Source organism: Schistocerca cancellata, chromosome 2 (genome assembly GCF_023864275.1).
Source record: "Schistocerca cancellata isolate TAMUIC-IGC-003103 chromosome 2, iqSchCanc2.1, whole genome shotgun sequence".
Classification (NCBI taxonomy): Eukaryota; Metazoa; Arthropoda; class Insecta; order Orthoptera; family Acrididae; genus Schistocerca; species Schistocerca cancellata.
The window spans coordinates 1,120,155,179-1,120,175,455 of record NC_064627.1 but is presented as its reverse complement, the minus strand read 5'-3'; the positions used below and the strand labels follow the sequence as shown (position 1 = coordinate 1,120,175,455).

The window sequence follows — 20,277 nt, the reverse complement described above, 5'->3', positions numbered from 1 at the left end:
TACGTTAATCTTATTCTCGCATATCTCTGATACATGACAAAGTGTCTATACATTTATCTTCATGGCTATGTACAGGAATATGGTAATCTTATTAGGCGCAGACTGAAACTTGATTATAGACTAATGCAGACTGGTGCAGACTGGCTAATCGGAGGTCTGTACACTCGTTATAAATACCTCGAGCCTTCAGGCATCACTGCGCGAGTGTGATCCGCGAGAAGAAAAGGTTCTACGTTAGCAGCGATCTCATTGGCTGCGTTACATATTAATATGCGGATCGGCGGAAGCAGAAGTCTTCTCCCCCTTTATTAGTCCTCTCTCTCCTTGGTCCCCCCCCCCTTTTCGTTTTTTCCTCTCCTCCATCCTCGTTTTTCCCCCTACTCCAGGTCCCCCCCCCCCCCCCATCTGTCTTGGGTCGGGAGTGCAATCTTTGTGCCGCCTTTTTGTGCAGTATTTTACAGTGTGTTTTTCCAGTGCGTGCTCCGTGTTGTGTCTTTTGGGACGTGTAGCGAACAGCCATCATACTGTCGCTGGGTGTGCTTTTATTACTTGCGAACAGAAACCAGACTGTCGCCATGTTTTTTTTAACTGTGTGTCTACTGTGTTACTTGTCTGATTCCTGTGTCTTTTATCTACATTGCCACCCCCTTTGCTTCCGTTTTAACTTTCCGCAATTTCATGCCATTTTTCACTTTAAATCGCCATTTTATCGCCTGTTTTTTCTTGTTTCTTTCTCCTTCCTTTATTTAAAAAAAGTCTGTAGGCTGTAGAGCAGCGTAGTAAGCTGCTGCCGGCCCGCCCCCTTCGGGGGGAATTGAAAATGAATGTTGTTGTTGTGGTCTTCAGTCCTGAGACTGGTTTGATGCAGCCCTCCATGCTACTCTATCCTGTGCAAGCTTCTTCATCTCCCAGTACCTCCTGCAACCTACATCCTTCTGAATCTGCTTAGTGTATTCATCTCTTGGTCTCCCCCTACGATTTTTACCCTCCACGCTGCCCTCCAATACTAAATTGGTGATCCCTTGATGCCTCAGAACATGTCCTACCAGCCGATCCCTTCTTCTGGTCAAGTTGTGCCACAAACTTCTCCTCTCCCCAATCCTATCAATACTTCCTCATTAGTTACCGAGCGGGGTGGCGCAGTGGTTAGACACTGGACTCGCATTCGGAAGGACGACGGTTCAATCCCGCGTCCGGCCATCCTGATTTAGGTTTTCCGTGATTTCCCTAAATCACTCCAGGCAAATGCCGGGATGGTTCCTCTGAAAGGGCACGGCCGACTTCCTTCCCAATCCTTCCCTAATCCGATGAGACCGATGACCACGCTGTCTGGTCTCCTTCCTCAAACCAACCAACCAACCTCATTAGTTATGTGATCTACCCATCTAATCTTCAGCATTCTTCTGTAGCACCACATTTCGAAAGATTCTATTCTCTTCTTGTCCAAACTGTTTACCGTCCACGTTTCACTTCCATACATGGCTACACTCCATACAAATACTTTCAGAAATGACTTCTTGACACTTAAATCTATACTCGATGTTAACAAATTTCTCTTCTTCAGAAACGCTTTCCTTCTCATTGCCAGTCTACATTTTATATCCTCTCTACTTCGACCATCATCAGTTATTTTGCTCCCCAAATAGCAAAACTCCTTTACTACTTTAAGTGTCTCATTTCCTAATCTAATTCCCTCAGCATCACCCGACTTAATTCTACTACATTCCATTATCCTCGTTTTGCTTTTGTTGATGTTCATCTTATATCCTCCTTTCAAGACACTATCCATTCCATTCAACTGCTCTTCCAAGTCCTTTGCTGTCTCTGACAGAATTACAATGTCATCGGCGAATCTCAAAGTTTTTATTTCTTCTCCATGGATTTTAATACCTACTCCGAATTTTTCTTTTCTTTCCTTTACTGCTTGCTCAATATACAGATTGAATAACATCGGGGAGAGGTTACAACCCTGTCTTACTCCCTTCCCAACAACTGCTTCCCTTTCATGTCCCTCGACTCTTATAACTACCATCTGGTTTCTGTACAAATTGTAAATAGCCTTTCACTCCCTGTATTTTACCCCTGCCACCTTTAGAATTTGAAAGAGAGTATTCCAGACAACATTGTCAAAAGCTTTCTGTAAGTCTACAAATGCTAGAAACGTAGGTTTGCTTTTCCTTAATCTTTCTTCTAAGGTAAGTCGTAAGGTCAGTATTGCCTCACGTGTTCCAGTATAGGAAAAAAAAAGAAGCAGAAGTCAAACATTTCCAAATGAAGATAACGCCTCACTGACGTGTACGTCTATTGCTCTCGGTCTTGAGTCACCCACGTACTGGTTTTGGAAGTCCCTGACACGATCGGTACCTCCCATTCATAGACGGCACTCAGTGCGACCGGGACCGGTCACGTTGCGGGTTCGGGCTTCCCCTAGACCACAGACACTCCGGCAGCCGAACGGCCGTATGGGGGCGGAAGGGCACGAGCAGCGGAGTGGGGGGAGAAGGTTTGATATGCGGGATGGGGGCTGATCTCGGCGCCTGCGTCACTGGTTTCGCGGGAGCTCGGCGCGCCCGTGCTGTGCTGTGCTGTGCTGTGGGCTGGCCTTGCAGGCTGGCAGGCAGAGTGACGTCACGCGGCTGACTGGTGGTGGGGGGAGGGGGCCGTGACGAGGCGGCCCGCCCCCCGGGCTCTTCTCGGCGGCAACGCGGGACAACACAGTCGCCGCCAGGGACAGTATAATACGGAACGCCGACCGACAGCGGCCGCAGTCTAGCTACACAGACGGGTGCGATTCCACTGGGCTCTGCACCTTCCCTGTCGACAGAAGGCCGCTGCACTTGCTGACCATTCTGCGCTTGCTGGTTGCTTTTGCACAGACACAGGTAACGCCCATTTTGAGAAATATTTATTACTCCACCATTTCTGAACTTTGACTCCCTCTGGGTGGGCACTAGACGCTCGCTAAATTTGAAGTGCGACATCTACATCTACATACATACTCCGCAATCCACCATACGGTGCGTGGCGGAGGGTACCTCGTACCACAACTAGCATATTCTCTCCCTGTTCCACTCCCAAACAGAACGATGGAAAAATGACTGCCTATATGCCTCTGTACGAGCCCTAATATCTCTTACCTTTGTGGTCTTTCCGCGAAATGTAAGTTGGCGGCAGTAAATTTGTACTGCCTCAAATGTTGCTTCTCTAAATTTCCTCAGTAGCGATTTACGAAAAGAACGCCTCCTTTCCTCTAGAGACTCCCACCCGAGTTCCTGAAGCATTTGCGTAACGTTTGCGTGATGATCAAACCTACCAGTAACAAATCTAGCAGCCCGCTTCTGAATTCCTTCCATGTCCTCCCTCAATCCGACCTGATAGGGATCCCAAACGCTCGAGCAGTACTCAACAATAGGTGGTATTAGTGTTTCATAAGCGGTCTCCTTTACAGATGTACCACATCTAACCAAAATTTTACCAATGAACAGAAGACGACTATCCGCCTTCCCCACAACTGCCATTACATGCTTGTCCCACTTCATATCGCTCTGCAGTGTTACGCCCAAATATTTAATCGACGTGACTGTGTCAAGCGCTACACTACTAATGGAGTATTCAAACATTACAGGATTCTTTTTCCTATTCATCTGCATCAATCTACATTTATCTATATTTGGAGTTAGCTGCCATCCTTTACACCAATCACAAATCCTGTCAAAGTCATCTTGTATGCTCCTACAGTCACTCAACGACACCTTCCCGTACACCACAGCATCATCAGCAAACAGCCGCACATTGCCATCCACCCTATCCAAAAGATAATTTATGTAGATAGAAAACATCGGAACTACACTTCCCTGGGGCACTCCAGATGATACCCTCACCTCCGATGAACACTCACCACCGAAGACAACATACTGGGTTCTATTGCTTAAGAAGTCTTCGAGCCACTCATATATTTGGGAACCAATCCCATATGCTCGTACCTTAGTTAGGAGTCTCCAAATGGGGCACCGAGTCAAACTCTCTCCGGAAGTCAAGGAATATGGCATCCGTCTGATACCCTTCATCCATGATTCGCAAGATATCGTGTGAAAAAAGGGCGCGTTGCGTTTCGCAGGAGCGATGCTTTCTAAAGCCGTGCTGATGCATGGACAGCAACTACTGTCTGAAGGAAATTCATTATATTCGAACTGGGAATATGTTCGAGAATCCTGAAACAAACCGATGTTAAGGATAATGGTCTGTAATTTTGAGGATCTGTCCTTCTACCCTTCTCATATACAGGCGTCACCTGCGCTTTTTTCCAGTCGCTCGGTACTTTACGTGGGCAAGAGATTCGCGATAAATGCAAGCTAAGTAAGGAGCCAATGCAGTAGCCGAATTGGAATCCCCTCGATTCGATCATGTTATTAGTTGACATAATTTTTTTATTAAGCCCTAACAGCTAGTTCTGAGGGAATGGTCATTCTCGCCCGTGCGAAATGTTGTGGACACATCATTCTCGTCAACTATATCGTGGCTGTTTAGGTGGGAAGTATTTTGAACTAAGTATGCGTAAGATACCGGTAGAGTTCAGGCCTGAACTCCCGCAGCACACAATTGCCCTGTAGCCACTACCAAATATTTTGTGTACTCTAATTTGCTTTGCGTTGTGGATAGTTTGTTCCTTTTTTTCTCTCTCTGATTTTTAAATGAGTGGTAAAGGCATTCGAATGAGACTTTCACCACACGAAAATAAATCGGCGAGCTTTATGACCGCTATGTCACTTTTGCTTTCGCGGAAGCACAGAACGCGACGTAGGATGGCAGCCCTTCCAGAGGTAGGCGGTACTTATTCACCTCCACCGCTCCACTCCCCTCGGGCAGACAAAGTTCTCGTTTGTTTACGGTCGCCGCCGACTGCCACGATATGCTGTCCGCATAAGAACTCGGACATCAAATGTGACGCATGGCATGGTCGTCAATGGGCACGATCTTCGAACAAGTACGCACAATGCACGAGTGCACTGTTTTGGCTCAACACCTAACTTGTTTACCTGTTTTGCGGGTACTTGTTCAGAGATCGTGGTTATGTTTTACACTAGGTGATGTTCACATTCACTTGCACACTTGAGAATGACGACTCTCTCGAAACTACGTGGCAGAGTTTGATTAAAGTAATCATCTATGTTTCTGTATTGCTAATCTGGTTCATAGCACCCCCTCTCAGTTGCAGGGGGCCTAGCTAACGTCGCCCAGGAGCAACAAAAACTTCAATTTCATTGTCAAACTATCGACCGAATATAAAAATTAAAAATGCTGTCCTAACCTCCTGACTAAAGGGTTCAATTTTACGTTACAAGTTTAATGCAGTAAGATATATTACATTTACAAACTGTTCAAAAATGGTTCAAATGGCTCTGAGCACTATGGGACTTAACTTCTGAGGTCATCAGTCGCCTAGAACTTAGAATTAATTAAACCTAACTAACCTAAGGACATCACACACATCCATGCCCGAGGCAGGATTCGAACCTGCGACCGTAGCGGTCGCTCGGCTCCAGACTGTAGCGCCCAGAACCGCACGGCCACTCCGGCCGGCTACAAACTGTTTTCACGTCCTGAGACAGCACTTACGGCGCTTAGAAAATACCCGTACTATATTCATGCAGTATTTGAGAATCAGTGTTACTCAGCGACCTGCAGACAACCTTATAGGTAGCGCAGCCACAGCTATGAATAGTCACCTTGCGTGTTAATTAATGCCGGCCGGAGTGGCCGTGCGGTTCTAGGTACTATAGTGTGGGACCGATCGACCGCTACGGTCGCAGGTTCGAATCCTGCCTCGGGCATGGATGTGTGTGATGTCCTTAGGTTAGTTAGGTTTAAGTAGTTCTAAGTTCTAGGCGACTGAGGACCTCAGAAGTTAAGTCGCATAGTGCTCAAAGCCATTTGAACCATTTGTTAATTAATTTTCAGCTGTATTTTGTCCTTTATTATTGGATCGCTCCTGGTTTCATGACACTAAAAGCAGTATCTTCAGGTGAACATCTCTCTAACAATAAATCCAGAAGGAATAACATTTCCTGAGGGATACATTAGTGACCTAAATTATTTTAGGATTTGAAAACATTTTAAAAATATTAAACTGTTACATGAGGGTATCAGAATGTTAGTACATAACTAAAACATTAGAGTGGAAAGGCTCGGAACCTGTTTACCCAACATTCGCTGTCCGTCAGAACAAAACACCGCTAATAGAATAAAACGGACGGATTCCAATATAGCGGATGGCCGTAAACAATAATGCCATAGTGATCTATTGGTAAGGAGAAAATAAATGAAAACTATTAAGACCTAATTTTGGGCCTGAATGAGAAAAAAAAGTGGTTGCGACAAAATGGAGGGATGCTCTACCTTGACCAGATGCGTCAAGTAAATAGCTGTTTGCGATTCCGTATAGATCGGAGAAGTGGTAAGTGCGGTTTTCAGGTTCTGCTTTTCCGTCGATAGCTATTTACCTGGTGGATTTGGTCCAGGTAGAACATCCCTTCATTTTGTGGCAAGTGCTCCTTGGATTTTCATTCTGGCTCAAAATCAGGGCTTAATAGTTTTCATTTATTTTTTCCTTACTAATGGATCACTGTAGTATGTGTATATGACCGATCCACTATACTGGAGTCCGGCTATTTCATTCTATGACATACTACCTTTCAGGGGTTTTATTCTGACGGACGACGAATCTGAAGTAAAAAGGTTCCGAACTTTTCCGCTCTGTTTTTGTCATGTGAGTACTAAAATTTTGATACCCTCATGTAAAAGTTTTTAATATTATTTAGATTCGTTTTCAAAATCTTAAAAAAATTACCATACCAGTGTGTCTCATGGTTGTTACTCCTTGTATATTTGTTGTTATACAGATGGTCACCTGAAGATGTGGCTTTTAGTGCCACGAAATTAGTAGTGATCCAATAATTAAGGGCTAAATACAGCTGAAGCTGTTTTTTAATACCAAAGATCATTTATAACCTTCCCTAATTTTTCTTCCTCGTTTACATATCACACGCCAAATATTTAATGCAACAGCTCATCTGTAATATAATCACAGGTTTGAAGCTGTCTTGTTCACGGTAGTTAGATTCCTTAAAGAATGGGCTGTGGGTGGTTTGTTGGTCTAAACTGACATCGTGGTACAAACGATGTCACTCTTTAACTTGCCTAAACTATTTCTTCTAGTTTTGACCACTGCGAAATACATAAGCGACATTTGTCATCAGATGCCACATGAAATTACAGCTTCAATACAATTTGTTGTACTTCCGTATTTGTCAACGTTGTGAAGTTCTGGATTCCATCATCCTGCACGGTTCAACGAGGTCACCGTTAATAGAATAGTTTGAAATGTTGTGTACTAGTTCTGCATCGCAGCCGAAGATAGATTGCAAGGTGATAATTTTCGCAACATGGTGAAGTTAACGAATGACAATGAACTGTAGCGGAATATATGATACAGCTGGTTACCAGAGTCGTGGCAATTTTGGTTTTTACCTTGAGCATTGTTACAGTTACTTCCCTGCTAAGAACCCCTATTTTCCCAATGTAGTCTGACAGGTTCATTTTTCAACATTTTTTAAGGCGTAGCTGTTTCGTTTCAAAATCTTCTTTCTATGCCTCATTATTTTGGAAGTCAGAATACGCATCTTTACATGACGTCTTATTCACCATAATAGTTACCTAGTTCTTGCCTTCCTGGTGGTATCACGTGTAAAAGCTGACCGTTTTCATCGTTTTCAATAATTCCCTTTCCTTCTCTAATTATGGTTCAAATGGCTCTAAGCACTATGGGACTTGACCTCAGATGTTATCAGTCCCCTAGACTTAGAACTACTTAAACCTAACTAACCTAAGAACGTCACACACATCCATGCCCGAGGCAGGATTCGAACCTGCGACCGCAGCGGTCGCGCGGTTCCAGACTGTAGCGCCTAGAACCGCTCGGCCGGCTCTCTAATTATGGATTACCTTATTCAGTACGTATATACATTTTGTAAGTAGGTCGAGGACAGTTGCAATTGAGGCAGGCAGTGGAGAAACGGAAGCATGCATTAGCAGACTGTGTAAAAGACGACAAAGTATCTTCTCTAATTCAAACTAGCGACACGAAGCTGCCCAAAGTACAGCAAACAAAGAACCAGTACTGGAAAGCTGCATTCCAGTGCTGAACCAACAGCTCGAGGAATAAAGCATTTCGTGAGTACTTTCTGGACAAGGTATAAGGCAAAATAGGTAAGGAAAAGATCGGGTGTTAACTAACAAAGCCATAAAGCAGGAAATTAGACTGGTTTTCGCTGCACTAAAACAAACAATCAAGAGTAACGCCATCGTAGCGAGAATCGAGAACTCAAAAGACGATCCAAAATGCACTCTGAAAAGAAGGTAACGTTGGAAAAAGATCGCTACTGATCACCGGTGTGGGATCCGTACCAGATAGGGTTGATAGAAGAGATCGAGAACCAACGGAGAGCAGCACGCTTCGTTACAGGATCATTTAGTAATCGCGAAAGCGTTACGGAGATAAACTCCAGTGGAAGACTCTGCAAGAGAGACGCTCAGTAGCTCGGTACCGGCTTTTGTTGAAGTTTCGAGAATATACCTTCACGGAAGAGTCAAGCAGTATATTGCTCCCTCCTACGTATATCTCGCGAAGAGACCATGAGGATAAGATCAGATAGATTAGAGCCCACACAGAAGCATACTGACAATCCTTCTTTCCACGAACAATACGAGACTGGAATAGAAGGGAGAACCGATAGAGGTACTCAGGGTACCCTCCGCCACACACCGTCAGGTGGCTTGCGGAGTATGGATGTAGATGTAGATTATAAGCAGAGGCACAGTCCTGTGAAATAAATGACACGCTGGAATTCGTCAGAACTGTCATCTGCCACTGGCAAAGAACTGATGGGATCACAAGCCAACAAAAGCTGTAGCAAACGAACAAGTCAAATTACTGTGGGACTTGAGACTTCAGACGCATCGAATGCTGGGCCGCAGGGGAGTGTCATAGGACCGTTGCTATTCACAATATACATAAATGACCTGGTGGATGACATCGGAAGTTCACTGAGGCTTTTTGCAGATGATGCTGTGGTGTATCGAGAGGTTGTAACAATGGAAAATTGTACTGAAATGCAGGAGGATCTGCAGCGAATTGACACATGGTGCAGGGAATGGCAATTGAATATCAATGTAGACAAGTGTAATGTGCTGCGAATACACAGAAATATATATCCCTTATCATTTAGCTACAAAATAGCAGGTCAGCAACTGGAAGCAGTTAATTCCATAAATTATCTGGGAGTAGGCATTAGGAGTAATTTAAAATGAAATGATCATATAAAGTTGATCGTCGGTAAAGCAGATGCTAGACTGAGATTCATTGGAAGAATCCTAAGGAAATGCAATCCGAAAACAAAGTAGGTTACAGTACGCTTGTTCGCCCACTGCTTGAATACTGCTCAGCAGTGTGGGATCCGTACCAGATAGCGTTGATAGAAGAGATAGAGAAGATCCAACGGAGAGCAGCGCGCTTCGTTACAGGATCATTTTGTAATCGCGAAAGCGTTATGGAGATGGCTTATTAACATTCCCATCCCAGGTCCTAACAGAATCGACGAGACACCTCGAAAACTTAAGATGCGAGGACTTAAAAAGCTAACTACAGTGACTCTGATGTAAACCATTAGAAGTGGTCGCAGTGGTTCTCGGTAAAATGGGCGAAGTGCAAGAACAACTTACTGGTCAGCTGGATTATCACTGTGGTGGTCAAACCAGCCTTAGCGTTGAGTACCGCTTTACCTTACTGACCAACGGTCACAGCCTAGCCACTTTTATTTTTTTTTTACAGTACCTCAAAGCTGACTACTTCTTCTCGATGTTGTGTTAATGAAACTTTCATGCACAAGTAGTTCATTTATGGTTCGACGGTTCTCTTCAGTTCACGGTACTAGCAAATGCCCCCATTATATCTCAAACAGGAAATTAAGACATGACGAAAAAGGATTTAGAACCTGTGAAGAGCCCAAATCTTGTCCCCGGGCTCTTAAGTCCGTACGTTTATTTTTTCGCTTTAGTAATTCCAGAGTTGAGAAATATAACAAATATTGCCAGCAAAGTTTAAGCGTTTGAAAAGGTGTAATAAATTGTAAGGTTCTTTCTTCTTGCAAAAGGTAAATGAAACAAATTTGTAAAGTAACTTTAGAGTGTGATATTGCATACGAAAATCTGACATTCAAAAAGAGACAGCTTTACCATCTACCAATCGAAACACCGTACCTGTTTGTGCCTCCTCAGAATCACGACATTCGCGCCAAAAATAAATTTATAAAATGGCTGGCATGTTTCCTGAACTGTACACGTCTTTGGCGGATGAGGAATTTCGAAAGCAATTTCATAAAGTTCAAAACGGATTTTCATCACTTAGCATAGTAATACAGCTGTCCACAATACCACTGTAACCAATCGCAGATTTTCATAGCTGTCTGCGTGTTCGGCGTGACAGATCGACGAGGGAAAAATGGTGTAGTTGAATAAATTGTCATTGCTGGCTTGTGTTAATTATTCTCCTACGCTATCTAAGCACGGCATAAGTAACTCCCTAGATTTAGCATTTTCTACTGAAATGTCTTCCTTCAGGTATTTACGTTTCTGATGCAGGTTGCATTTTTGGAAAATTCACGGTTTTTGTGTTAAGCTTTCCACACTAAAAATCATATAGATCAATATTCATACCTTTCGTGCGCTCTGGTAAATTCCCTGATTTTCTATGACTTAAATTTGCTTAAATTTGCCTATATCTGTATTCCTTCCATGTTTGTCATGAAGATTTAAACGAAATTCTTGGACCAGTTCAGCACGCTATCCACTCTAAAAGAGTAGAGATTTATTGTTAGAGGCTGTCCGAAGCAATAACTTCCACGCAAATGAACAACATTTCTGCGACTTTGTCTGGGAGATTCGAATTAATTACCATTAAAACAGTGTGCTTCTTAAGTTTCATTGTTCGCCGCGTTAGTTTTTAATGATGCTACTACTCCGATAAAAAAGTGGGATCAATGAATGAAACAGTAAAACGATTTGTTGTGGCTCTGCTGAGAAAGTCGTAGATACTGTATTTGTGTGGAACAGGAGTTCGAAGCTCCGTTAAATTTCTCGTTGTGACATGTTGTAAAAGACGTTCTGTGCAATAACCGCCATTGAAAATCAGTCTGGCAGCTTATTACGGGACATCACACGATTTATGTTTTTTCTTATTTCTCGCATTGTGCGGTAACAGTGACGTAGCCTGACCAATATTTATTATTTAGAGGATACGGCTGTGTGGAAGTGTGTAAATTTGTGCTTTGCCGAACACGTTTCGTCCCAATGTTCTATGAAGCATCTTCAGTGTCAGTCTGTTACCTTGGACTGCATTTTTGCTTCCTCCACTTCTGTTGCTGCTCTACTTTCAGTGCTGTAAACATTTATCAGCCCAGCAAACCGCGTGTGTAAACTTCACCACGCGTTATAGCCTTCAGTTTTTAGCAGTGTTGCCAGTCACAAAACAAATTTGGTGACTACTGGTATGAGTACTGTTACTTACTACTTCTGAGCATCAGTACCCTAATTTAACGTGCAGCACTACTTTAGGAAGCTGACATGAAGTAATGCACCAGACACAGCTGACTGTTTTGGAATTAAACGTAAGAAGTAAGTCAATTCAATCTTGTGATAATGGTAACTTGTCGAGCTGGCCGCCAAGTTGATAGTTAAAATTTAAATTATTCACGCACTCACTGTCGACGAAAACATACAGAGTTCTTTATATTACACTTTCGGGTGTCTCCAGTAATATTCCTTAGACAGTAACAGTATTACCTCGCTTATCGGCACACATGTTAGTACTAAAACGTTTCACTGTACTCTAAAGTGAAATGGCATTTAGCCTGTTCAGTTAACGCAGGATCTAAATCTGATACTATGAAAATTATAAAATTGTTTGCTTAAACTGCAGAGAAGCTTCAACTACGGTGAAATATTCTTCAGAGGCATATGCCCACATAACTCCCGAACTTATTTCATTTCTCGCAAAAAGGAATGAAGCGAACGTTGTCATTAGTCTTTTTAAAAATTTGAGTTTCCACTATTGAGAGCGATAAATCGTCCATTTGCAGAAAGTTAACATCGCAGTAGACCAGTGTAAAGCTTCAGTTCTTTTTATGAAATATGACTAACAAAATCTGACTTCGAGGGTTTTTCTTTGGACTGCCTTAACAGATATGACATGTTAATGACCTAAAAACTTTCAGCATTGTACTCCATAATGGCGTAGTACAGAAAGTAATACAGTCAAATAGCGGTTTCATCTTTCAAAAAAGATTTTAATGAGTTCTAAAAGCAGTTAGCGCAGTAAAAAGTTGAAGATTTGAGTCTTTGAGTGCTTGCCTCTATTCAAGTTTTGGGAAATATTGTTCACCTTTTAGTAACGCTTTTTAAAAAATGGATTTGGATCCGGAACCTGCTCTAAGGCACTTTTCAACTTTTAGCAGTTTATCCAATATTTCAGTGCTAGTAATTATTGTGAAATAAGTTCAAAATGTACAGTCCTGAACAACTAGTTGACAATGTAACTGTGATCTTCGTGCAGTGCGTCAGCGTCAGCAGAGAGGAAATAAGACGGTAGATCCGGGAAGACAGTAAATTACACTTTCTCGATCACATTTGCAAATGAGGAAAGAGTAACGTGCACAGGAACATTTGCGGTTTTACTTCGCGGTTGGCGCGCTACGAACAACTTTTTATTTCGCTAGTACAGCGGTTTATATTCTCCCGAACGTGGTTTCCCTTGCTTGTAAAACAAATGCCAGAAGTGGTAATCACCTCCTCTTGGGGGAAGGGTGGCGCTCGCGGGAAGAGGGGGTACTTGCCACTCCCCCTTGGAATCTGGGTACAGAGTTTTTATTCATATGCTGAGAGGGTAACCACTAATTTTTTGGAATATAAGTTTTGGTGTCATCTGCAGAATTTGTTATGGCATGACAATATCGAAATTTAACCTACTCATTTAACCTATACTAACACAATTTTACGGTGCTGACCCCCCCCCCCCCCCCAATTCTTCTACAACTTCTGCAAACGCTCATATCATCTCCCTCCCCCCCCCCCCCACCCCCTTCATTAACCCCCAGTTGGAGCTACGCTATCCCTTTGGAACCTCGCCTGATAACTGTCTGAAAAGAAACGCGACAGCTAGATCAAAAATAGCCCGCTCTACTCCTTGTAACGGAATAAAAATAAAAATGCACGTAGAAAAGGTAAACTATTTTGCAATATAGTTTGTCTGATGGGTAGCTTCATAAACGATCTTCCCGGAACACAGAATTCATTAACTACAACATATTAAAGATGCTCACAACTCGAGGTGAAAGTTTACTGCGTTACGTCAGTAAACCCAGTTATTCTCTACAATGGTGATTTCTTCCTTCGCACGAGGAACGGCGCATACAAATAACGAACTGACAAGTTGTTTTATTGTATGGCCTGTATATTTACAGTAATGTGACGGCTAAGGTCGTGCAGCATAACATAACTTTCCTGAACAAGGGTAATACCACACAACAGTAACACCCACGGTATTTCTATATAGCTACGATTAAGGTAACAAAGAAGGTGGTTGTACTGACATCTCCTTAAGTTACGCCAAAAGTAAATGATTTGTGCAACCGTGGCTGTCATTGTTTTCTTTGTAGGCAACTAGTTTAAATGGGCGTGTTTTGTCAGGCAGTTACTTGGTATCTTGAAAACTTCGCTTTCCAAGAAATGTGGGTAAATACGGAGTAGAATTTGTAATAAATCATACGTAACAAAACTTACTAGCTTCTTAATAATGGCGGCTCAAACTTAATAGTGAGACGGCACAAGCTTTAGCTCTGAACGAGAAACATTTGCAAAAGGGGTTTTATTCTTGCCACTCTGTCACTGTGGGAAAGGTATTCACAGAAAGAAATTAAGGCCTTCCGGCTGCATTTCTACGTTCTTAATGCGTCAGCTGGCTTAAAATTGATGAAAGGGCGCTGGAGGTTTTAAACCTAAAATTTAGTTAGAAGTAATTTCAGCGTGCAATGTCACAGGCAAGCTCTCATTTTGCGTAACTGCGTTGTCATAGTCCCGCACGAGGAAAAGCGTGCGAGTACTGTTCCGAGCAGGCTGATGAAACATGCATGCATTTCCGTGGACCAGCTCACGGGAACAGGTCGCACCTGTTGAAAAATGCATTCAACAGCCAACCCAAACAAATGAACCATTTAGACGGTTGGTGGAAGCAGATAGCATTGCCGTCTCTCTGGATAGTAGTAGACAGGTTGTGTGTGTGTGTGTGTGTGTGTGTGTGTGTGTGTGTGTGTGTGTGTGTGTGTGTGTGTTGCGTGCTTTCTGTATGAATACCAACAAATAAAACTCATAACAAAGACTGAATACAGAACCTTGTCTAATTTAACACGGTGGGCAAAAAGGTTAACTTCTAATAAAATTTCTATTTCTAGAATTTCGCTCTTAGTCCTTCTCCAGTACTTTGCACATAGTGTGAAATTTCCGGTCCGACAAAATCTCTTAGAACTCGACCTTCCACGAGCCGTTATTAGCGTCACGTTCACGGAACTGACTGCTGGAACTGAAGTTGAGTTGGGTAACAATACGAATATCAACAAAACATCCTAACTCACGACTTCGTTTAAAACAGGTGTGTCTAACCCACGGGTCGCTTGTGGCCCAATGAGAGTATCGATGCGGTCGAAGAAGTGAGAATGTGTCGCACGATAAGAAAAAAGTCCATTATGTTTCGTTCATGTAAAGTTAAATTGAAACACCCCTAAATATGGGATGGAATACACAACCATACTTATAGATCTGATGCAAGCATATGAAAGTCGATTTCAGGATTTTCGAAAAATAATGAAAATTTCTGTATTCATGCGAGAAGATTTACAAATGATATAGATAAGTTACCAGAATATTTTCAGTTGGAAAGCATCTAGTAGCAATCTAACATCCAAGTAGAATCAAAATTTGACCATGTCTCTTCATTGGAATTTTACGAATCATACCGGCCCAGATACAAATAGCTGTTGTTGTTTAGTCATCTGTTACATATGTTATCTTTCTTTGGAAGCGCACACGTTTGTGAACAGTTATTTCCAAGAGTAAAGCACACAAAGCACAAAAAATCTAACATCTCGAATAAACAAATAAATAAAGCTGCGAACATTAAATTTTGTTTTGGTATTACTCCTTCTCTGCACATTTACACTTAAATGAGACAAATTTCTCCCAAGAATGGAAGACTTCACGTAGACTTTGGTTGTAAAATTCTGTCTTCTGCTTGTTCAGGAAACGTTGCACCTCTGAAATCATGCCGTCGTCATTCTGGAAACGTCTGTCACGTGATGGTTTCTTCATCGGACAAACGAGGGACAAGTCGCCTGGCGCATGCCAAAAGCGTACGGGAGACTAGGCAAAATTTCGTAGCCCACAGAAGCATAATTTGCGACTGTTCCTTGGGGAATAAGTGGGGTCGTTGCCGTGAAGAGAAAACACCCCCTTATACAGCTTCCTCTCGTCGTATTTCCGTAATACGCTTATGTTACAGTTTGTCTCCCCCCCCCCCCCCACACACACACACCCTTCAGAGTATAACCATTAAGCACAATAATATAGCTCCAAAAGACAATCGGCATCACTTTGCCCGATGATGGTCGGTTTTCGCCTTTTACGGTGATCGTAAATCCACTTGTTTCCACTGCTTGCTTTGCTCCTTGTCTCGGAGGTCAGGATCATAACGTCCATCATTCGCCCACGGTGATCAGGAGGTTACAGTCGTCGTCTGGATTGGCGAGACAGCTGCCGCCACGGTTCGTCGGCCTTTTTGAAAGGATGAGAGTAGTGTAGGAACCCAGCGGGCGGCGACCTCCCTGACGTTCCAAACTTCGTGCATGTTTTAGAAAAGTGACTAAAATTTATTTTCCAGCGTCGTTTGGTTGTGATAAGTCTTTCAAGGTCTAAGGCCTCATCTTTCTATTCATGATACTTCAGATGTGATAAACAGTTTCGTTCTTAGACATTGACACTGAGTCTGCCCAACCTAACCACTGTATTATGACAGTGTATTGTTACTGTACAATGTCAAGAATTCAGCAGGATTGTTGCAGATTCCTCCTGAAATGAAGAAAACTATTCACCGCACGATACTAAACTTTTGCAGCGGGCTTGCCATTTTGTTTTGGTGCCCTTAATGGGCTGCTACGTGGGTACCTTAGTCTAACACAACCTCGAAAGTGAATCTGAAAAAGTGTATAACTTTAATACTTCGAAGTCATAGTACTTTGACTATCCTTTGTAAGAATCAATACGACTAGCACCAATTTTATGGAAAACCAGCTCCCTCCCTCCTTTCTTCTGAGATCCAGAAGGAAGTAGATACCGGAACCAAAGTATATGCAGTGTTACTTGCTATCCAGAATGCCATGAATACCTTCAAAGTCGACTTGTCTCACACATGGTTGCACTGGTTGTCTGTCCGCAAAGCCAAAACCAAACGCATTCGTAAAAGTGAACGTAGGACTCAGCGCTTTTAACCCTTTCAATACCCGTGGTTTGTTAATTTTTGAAGTACCAGCGCCTTCCTCGAGAAATCACCGATGCTATTGCGAAACACACATATAGTGATACACTGAGGAATATCTACAAATATAGTGCATTGCAGCAGCCATTTATAGGGCCCAAACCAACAGTCGTCACAGACTGTGCTACATGATTATAAGACACATTCACTTTTTATGCTGATCATTTTGAGATAATTGGCAGTGAACGTAAGTGTATCTAAAGTTATCGGAGCGTAAATTTGAGTTCGTACTACTACGTTTATGAGTAGTTTCTAAATGAAACTACTGGAGCAGTATTTTTCTCATATAAATTTGTTAAAATTCAGGTCTATTTTTGCTTGTTATTTAGGACTATAACTTGTAGGCATTAAAGAGTTCGTGGAAGTTTAAAGCTGTGGGATTGTGTGTAGAAAAAATGCGGAATTTCTGTCAGATATACCTCATGAAGTGATGGTTGTTGAAAAGTGTACGTCCCAGTGGTTCCAAAGTGAAACCACTACTTTAAAACAATAGATTTTTTGCCACTTTCTTCTCCTATTCGTTATTATAATACAAAGGCTAATTTTGACAAAAATTTTCATTAAAATTTTTAGATTTGAAGGATTCATAGGGTTAAGGAAAGTATGATAATACTGTTACTATTCTCGATGTTTATAAACATAACATTTGTAGCTCTGAGGCTTTTCAGTTATATATCGTGAGGTCAAATAATTAGCAAAATTTTAACACTGAAGGAAGGTCTGTAGGCAAACAGTGCTTGTCTGAGACTGGTAGGGGACCCTCAGAGAAAATACTGTGGAGTGTGTGAAAAGAAAAGGAAAATAAATATACAGGAACTAACTGCACTAAGGCTGGCCCACTCGTAACTGGAATCAGTTCAGTCAAAAATCAGTAAGCAGTGATGTAAGGTTGAAGTACCATGTTACATGGAAGGCAGATGGTAGACTTAATCAGAATTACTCAGAGAACGTAATTCCTTTACTTCGATCTTTCTGCTGAACCCGATACTTACCAGTTGTAGCTGGGCGTTTACCAGAAACAACTTGGATTACACGAAAGCGCAGAACAAAGATGAGCTGCGCCATTGATAAGTGTTGTTCAGTCAGGGTCAGAGTGTAGCAGAAATGCTGAAGAAACTGCAGTGGGAGAGACACTGAGAGCACACGTGCATTGCTAAGTCTCACTCAAAACTCGGAAGAAGAGAACTTACTGGTTTCTCGTATTTCATGAGAGGACCCAGCTGGTAAGTTTCAAACAACGAAGGGGTGAATGGTTTCAATATACCATGCAGCCTTTGGCTCACAAACAGCGATGGTTGAAGATGTTAATGGTCTGTAAGTAGACAGATGTTTACTAGCACAACCTCCATCCTAACAAGAAAAAGGGGTAAATAACCTGCAGCCTTAGTATGGAAGCTATCGAAAGTTAACATTTTTCTAAAGAATGGATAAAACAAGGACCGATTATTCAGACTGTAATATAAATTCACTACTTCCTTTTATCGTTCTTTCCTTCCCCACCTGACTGCTTACAAAAAAGTTAGCCAGTTTGCATGTCCACGTGATATACTCTGAGGAAGTACGGTGTTTCCACTACGTGTTGCCGTCTCGCCATTAGGAGTCACCTTTGAAAACGAGCTGACTAATGGCGGTGCCATTAGATGACGCCAGCCACTCGAGCGAGCCGTTCAGCGCGCCTTCCTGAACGTGGAAACTATACATCTGGAGGCTATGTAACACCACACTCACTTAAAAATGACGCCGCTGTGGTTTCCTAGCACATAAAAACAAGGTACTAAAGTTTAAAGTAACTGAAGAAAAATGTCGAGTCACGTTACGACTCGCATTAAGATGTGACGTACAGAGGTTTAATTAATGCCTTGCTCCTCACGAGCCATTACAGCTGAATAGTAAGCGCGCTTGTATTATCTTAGCAACAATAATGGTGCGATCGCGAAGTGTGGGGCACTGCACTTAAACATAATTAGCACAGTGAAAAACGTAACATTTGTCAGAAATAACGTAAAACGCACAACGAACGTGAAAAGTACACACACATATGAAAGGATTGTCGTCTGCCAATTAAGAGACTCGGCAGACTTTCTCCTGTGAAGTTGCTAGCTTTAAATGTTAATGTCAGCACACACAGAGTACAATATTTGAATTTCCTTTTGTTGAACACAAGCTAACGTTCAGAGCTATAAAACGTTTACAACACCCATTTTTTGATTGTGGTATCGCGAAAACAAGGCAAATCAAGCCGACTAAGTCTCTTTAATATATCATTGCATAAAGTCAAAAAGCAGAATTGTCAAACTACTTTCAGTAGAGTACAGTACATCAGTCGATGATTCCACTGGTACTCAGAGCAGATAAAACAAGCTCACTGCATCATAATTTTGTGAGCAAAACTTAATGAAGATTTAGTTATTCATTGTATTGGCTTGTTCCGGCCGAAATAGGCCATCTCCATATCTAAGATATTGAAGGTAGTAGCTATTACCAGCATGGAGCTTGTGAAGATAGCCAAAACTCGACTACTACATTTTAGATGTGTAGATTAATTCGGCCGAAAACGAGAATTACAATAAAGAGGTGACCTATTGTGTGCTTCGTTCATAAAATATAGCATTTTTGTTAGCAATATTAGTATAAATTAAACATAATTCAATGTCTTAAATGCTGTATCAGTTAGTAATTATATGGTTTACCAAGCGTGGTAGTGCACCGTTACGAATCTGGACTGTCATTCTGAAGGAGAATCTTAGCTGCTCGTCTGGAAATTCAACTTAAGATTAGCCACGTTTCCTCTGAACCATCTGAGGCCGATGCCAGGTTCGTGGGTTTGAGAACAACGTGGCCGATTTACTTTCGTTTCAGTCCAATTAAAACTTGCGTCCGTCTCTAATGACATCGTCGACGATGGGACAGTAAACCCTAATCATATAATTTTCTATGTCATTGAGGAAACAATGCGATCGTATTTAACATTTAAAAAAAAAGCAGTTAAAATCGCAATAAATAATTTTTAATTCTGGCAATCGGTTTCGCTCTATACTACCATCTTCAGGCCGAAGGCTCCACATGAAGTGAGCCGCCTCTTATCACGGAGCTGCTGTGTAGTACCGACTGGTACCACGAACAGATACTGCCAATGCGTTGGCACTACGCAGCATGAATGGCTCCACTCCTGATCTACTGTCTTCGGCCTGAAGACCGAGGTAAAGACCAAACCTTTTACCAGAATTAAAAATAACTTATTGCGATCTGCACTGTTTATTGTTGACAGACCCTAATCTTTCCCTAGGTAATTACAGTCTTCCATTTCACATCACAAACACCAGTAATAAAAGAAATTAGACGTAAATCACATTGGTGAAATGTTTGCGTAAGAGTATCGAATTGCTGACTACTTGCTTTCTCTCTGTTGCCACGGATAAAGGATTTCCTAGAGTTTGAAAGAAATGATCAGACTTTTGAGCCGAAGGTCTGATACAGCAACGTTCGTGAAATGTTGTCTTGACTCTGGTGGCGGAAATCCATTGTGAATGGATTTGTGGTGCAATCGTAAATAACCTTCTGTAAACTGTGAATCCTACCGCGTC

The 20,277-nt window shown here is 42.2% G+C and overlaps 1 protein-coding gene across 1 annotated transcript in view; it reads left to right on the top strand.

Annotated features, from left to right (window-relative positions):
• The first annotated feature begins 2,694 nt into the window (after positions 1 to 2,694).
• LOC126150100 (leukocyte elastase inhibitor-like) overlaps positions 2,695 to 20,277 on the top strand; it is a 58,156-nt gene continuing 40,573 nt past the window's right edge. Inside the window, exon 1 of the mRNA XM_049915853.1 lies at positions 2,695 to 2,882. The gene's annotated coding sequence lies outside the window, so the exon portion shown is untranslated. The remainder of the gene's footprint in view (positions 2,883 to 20,277) is intronic.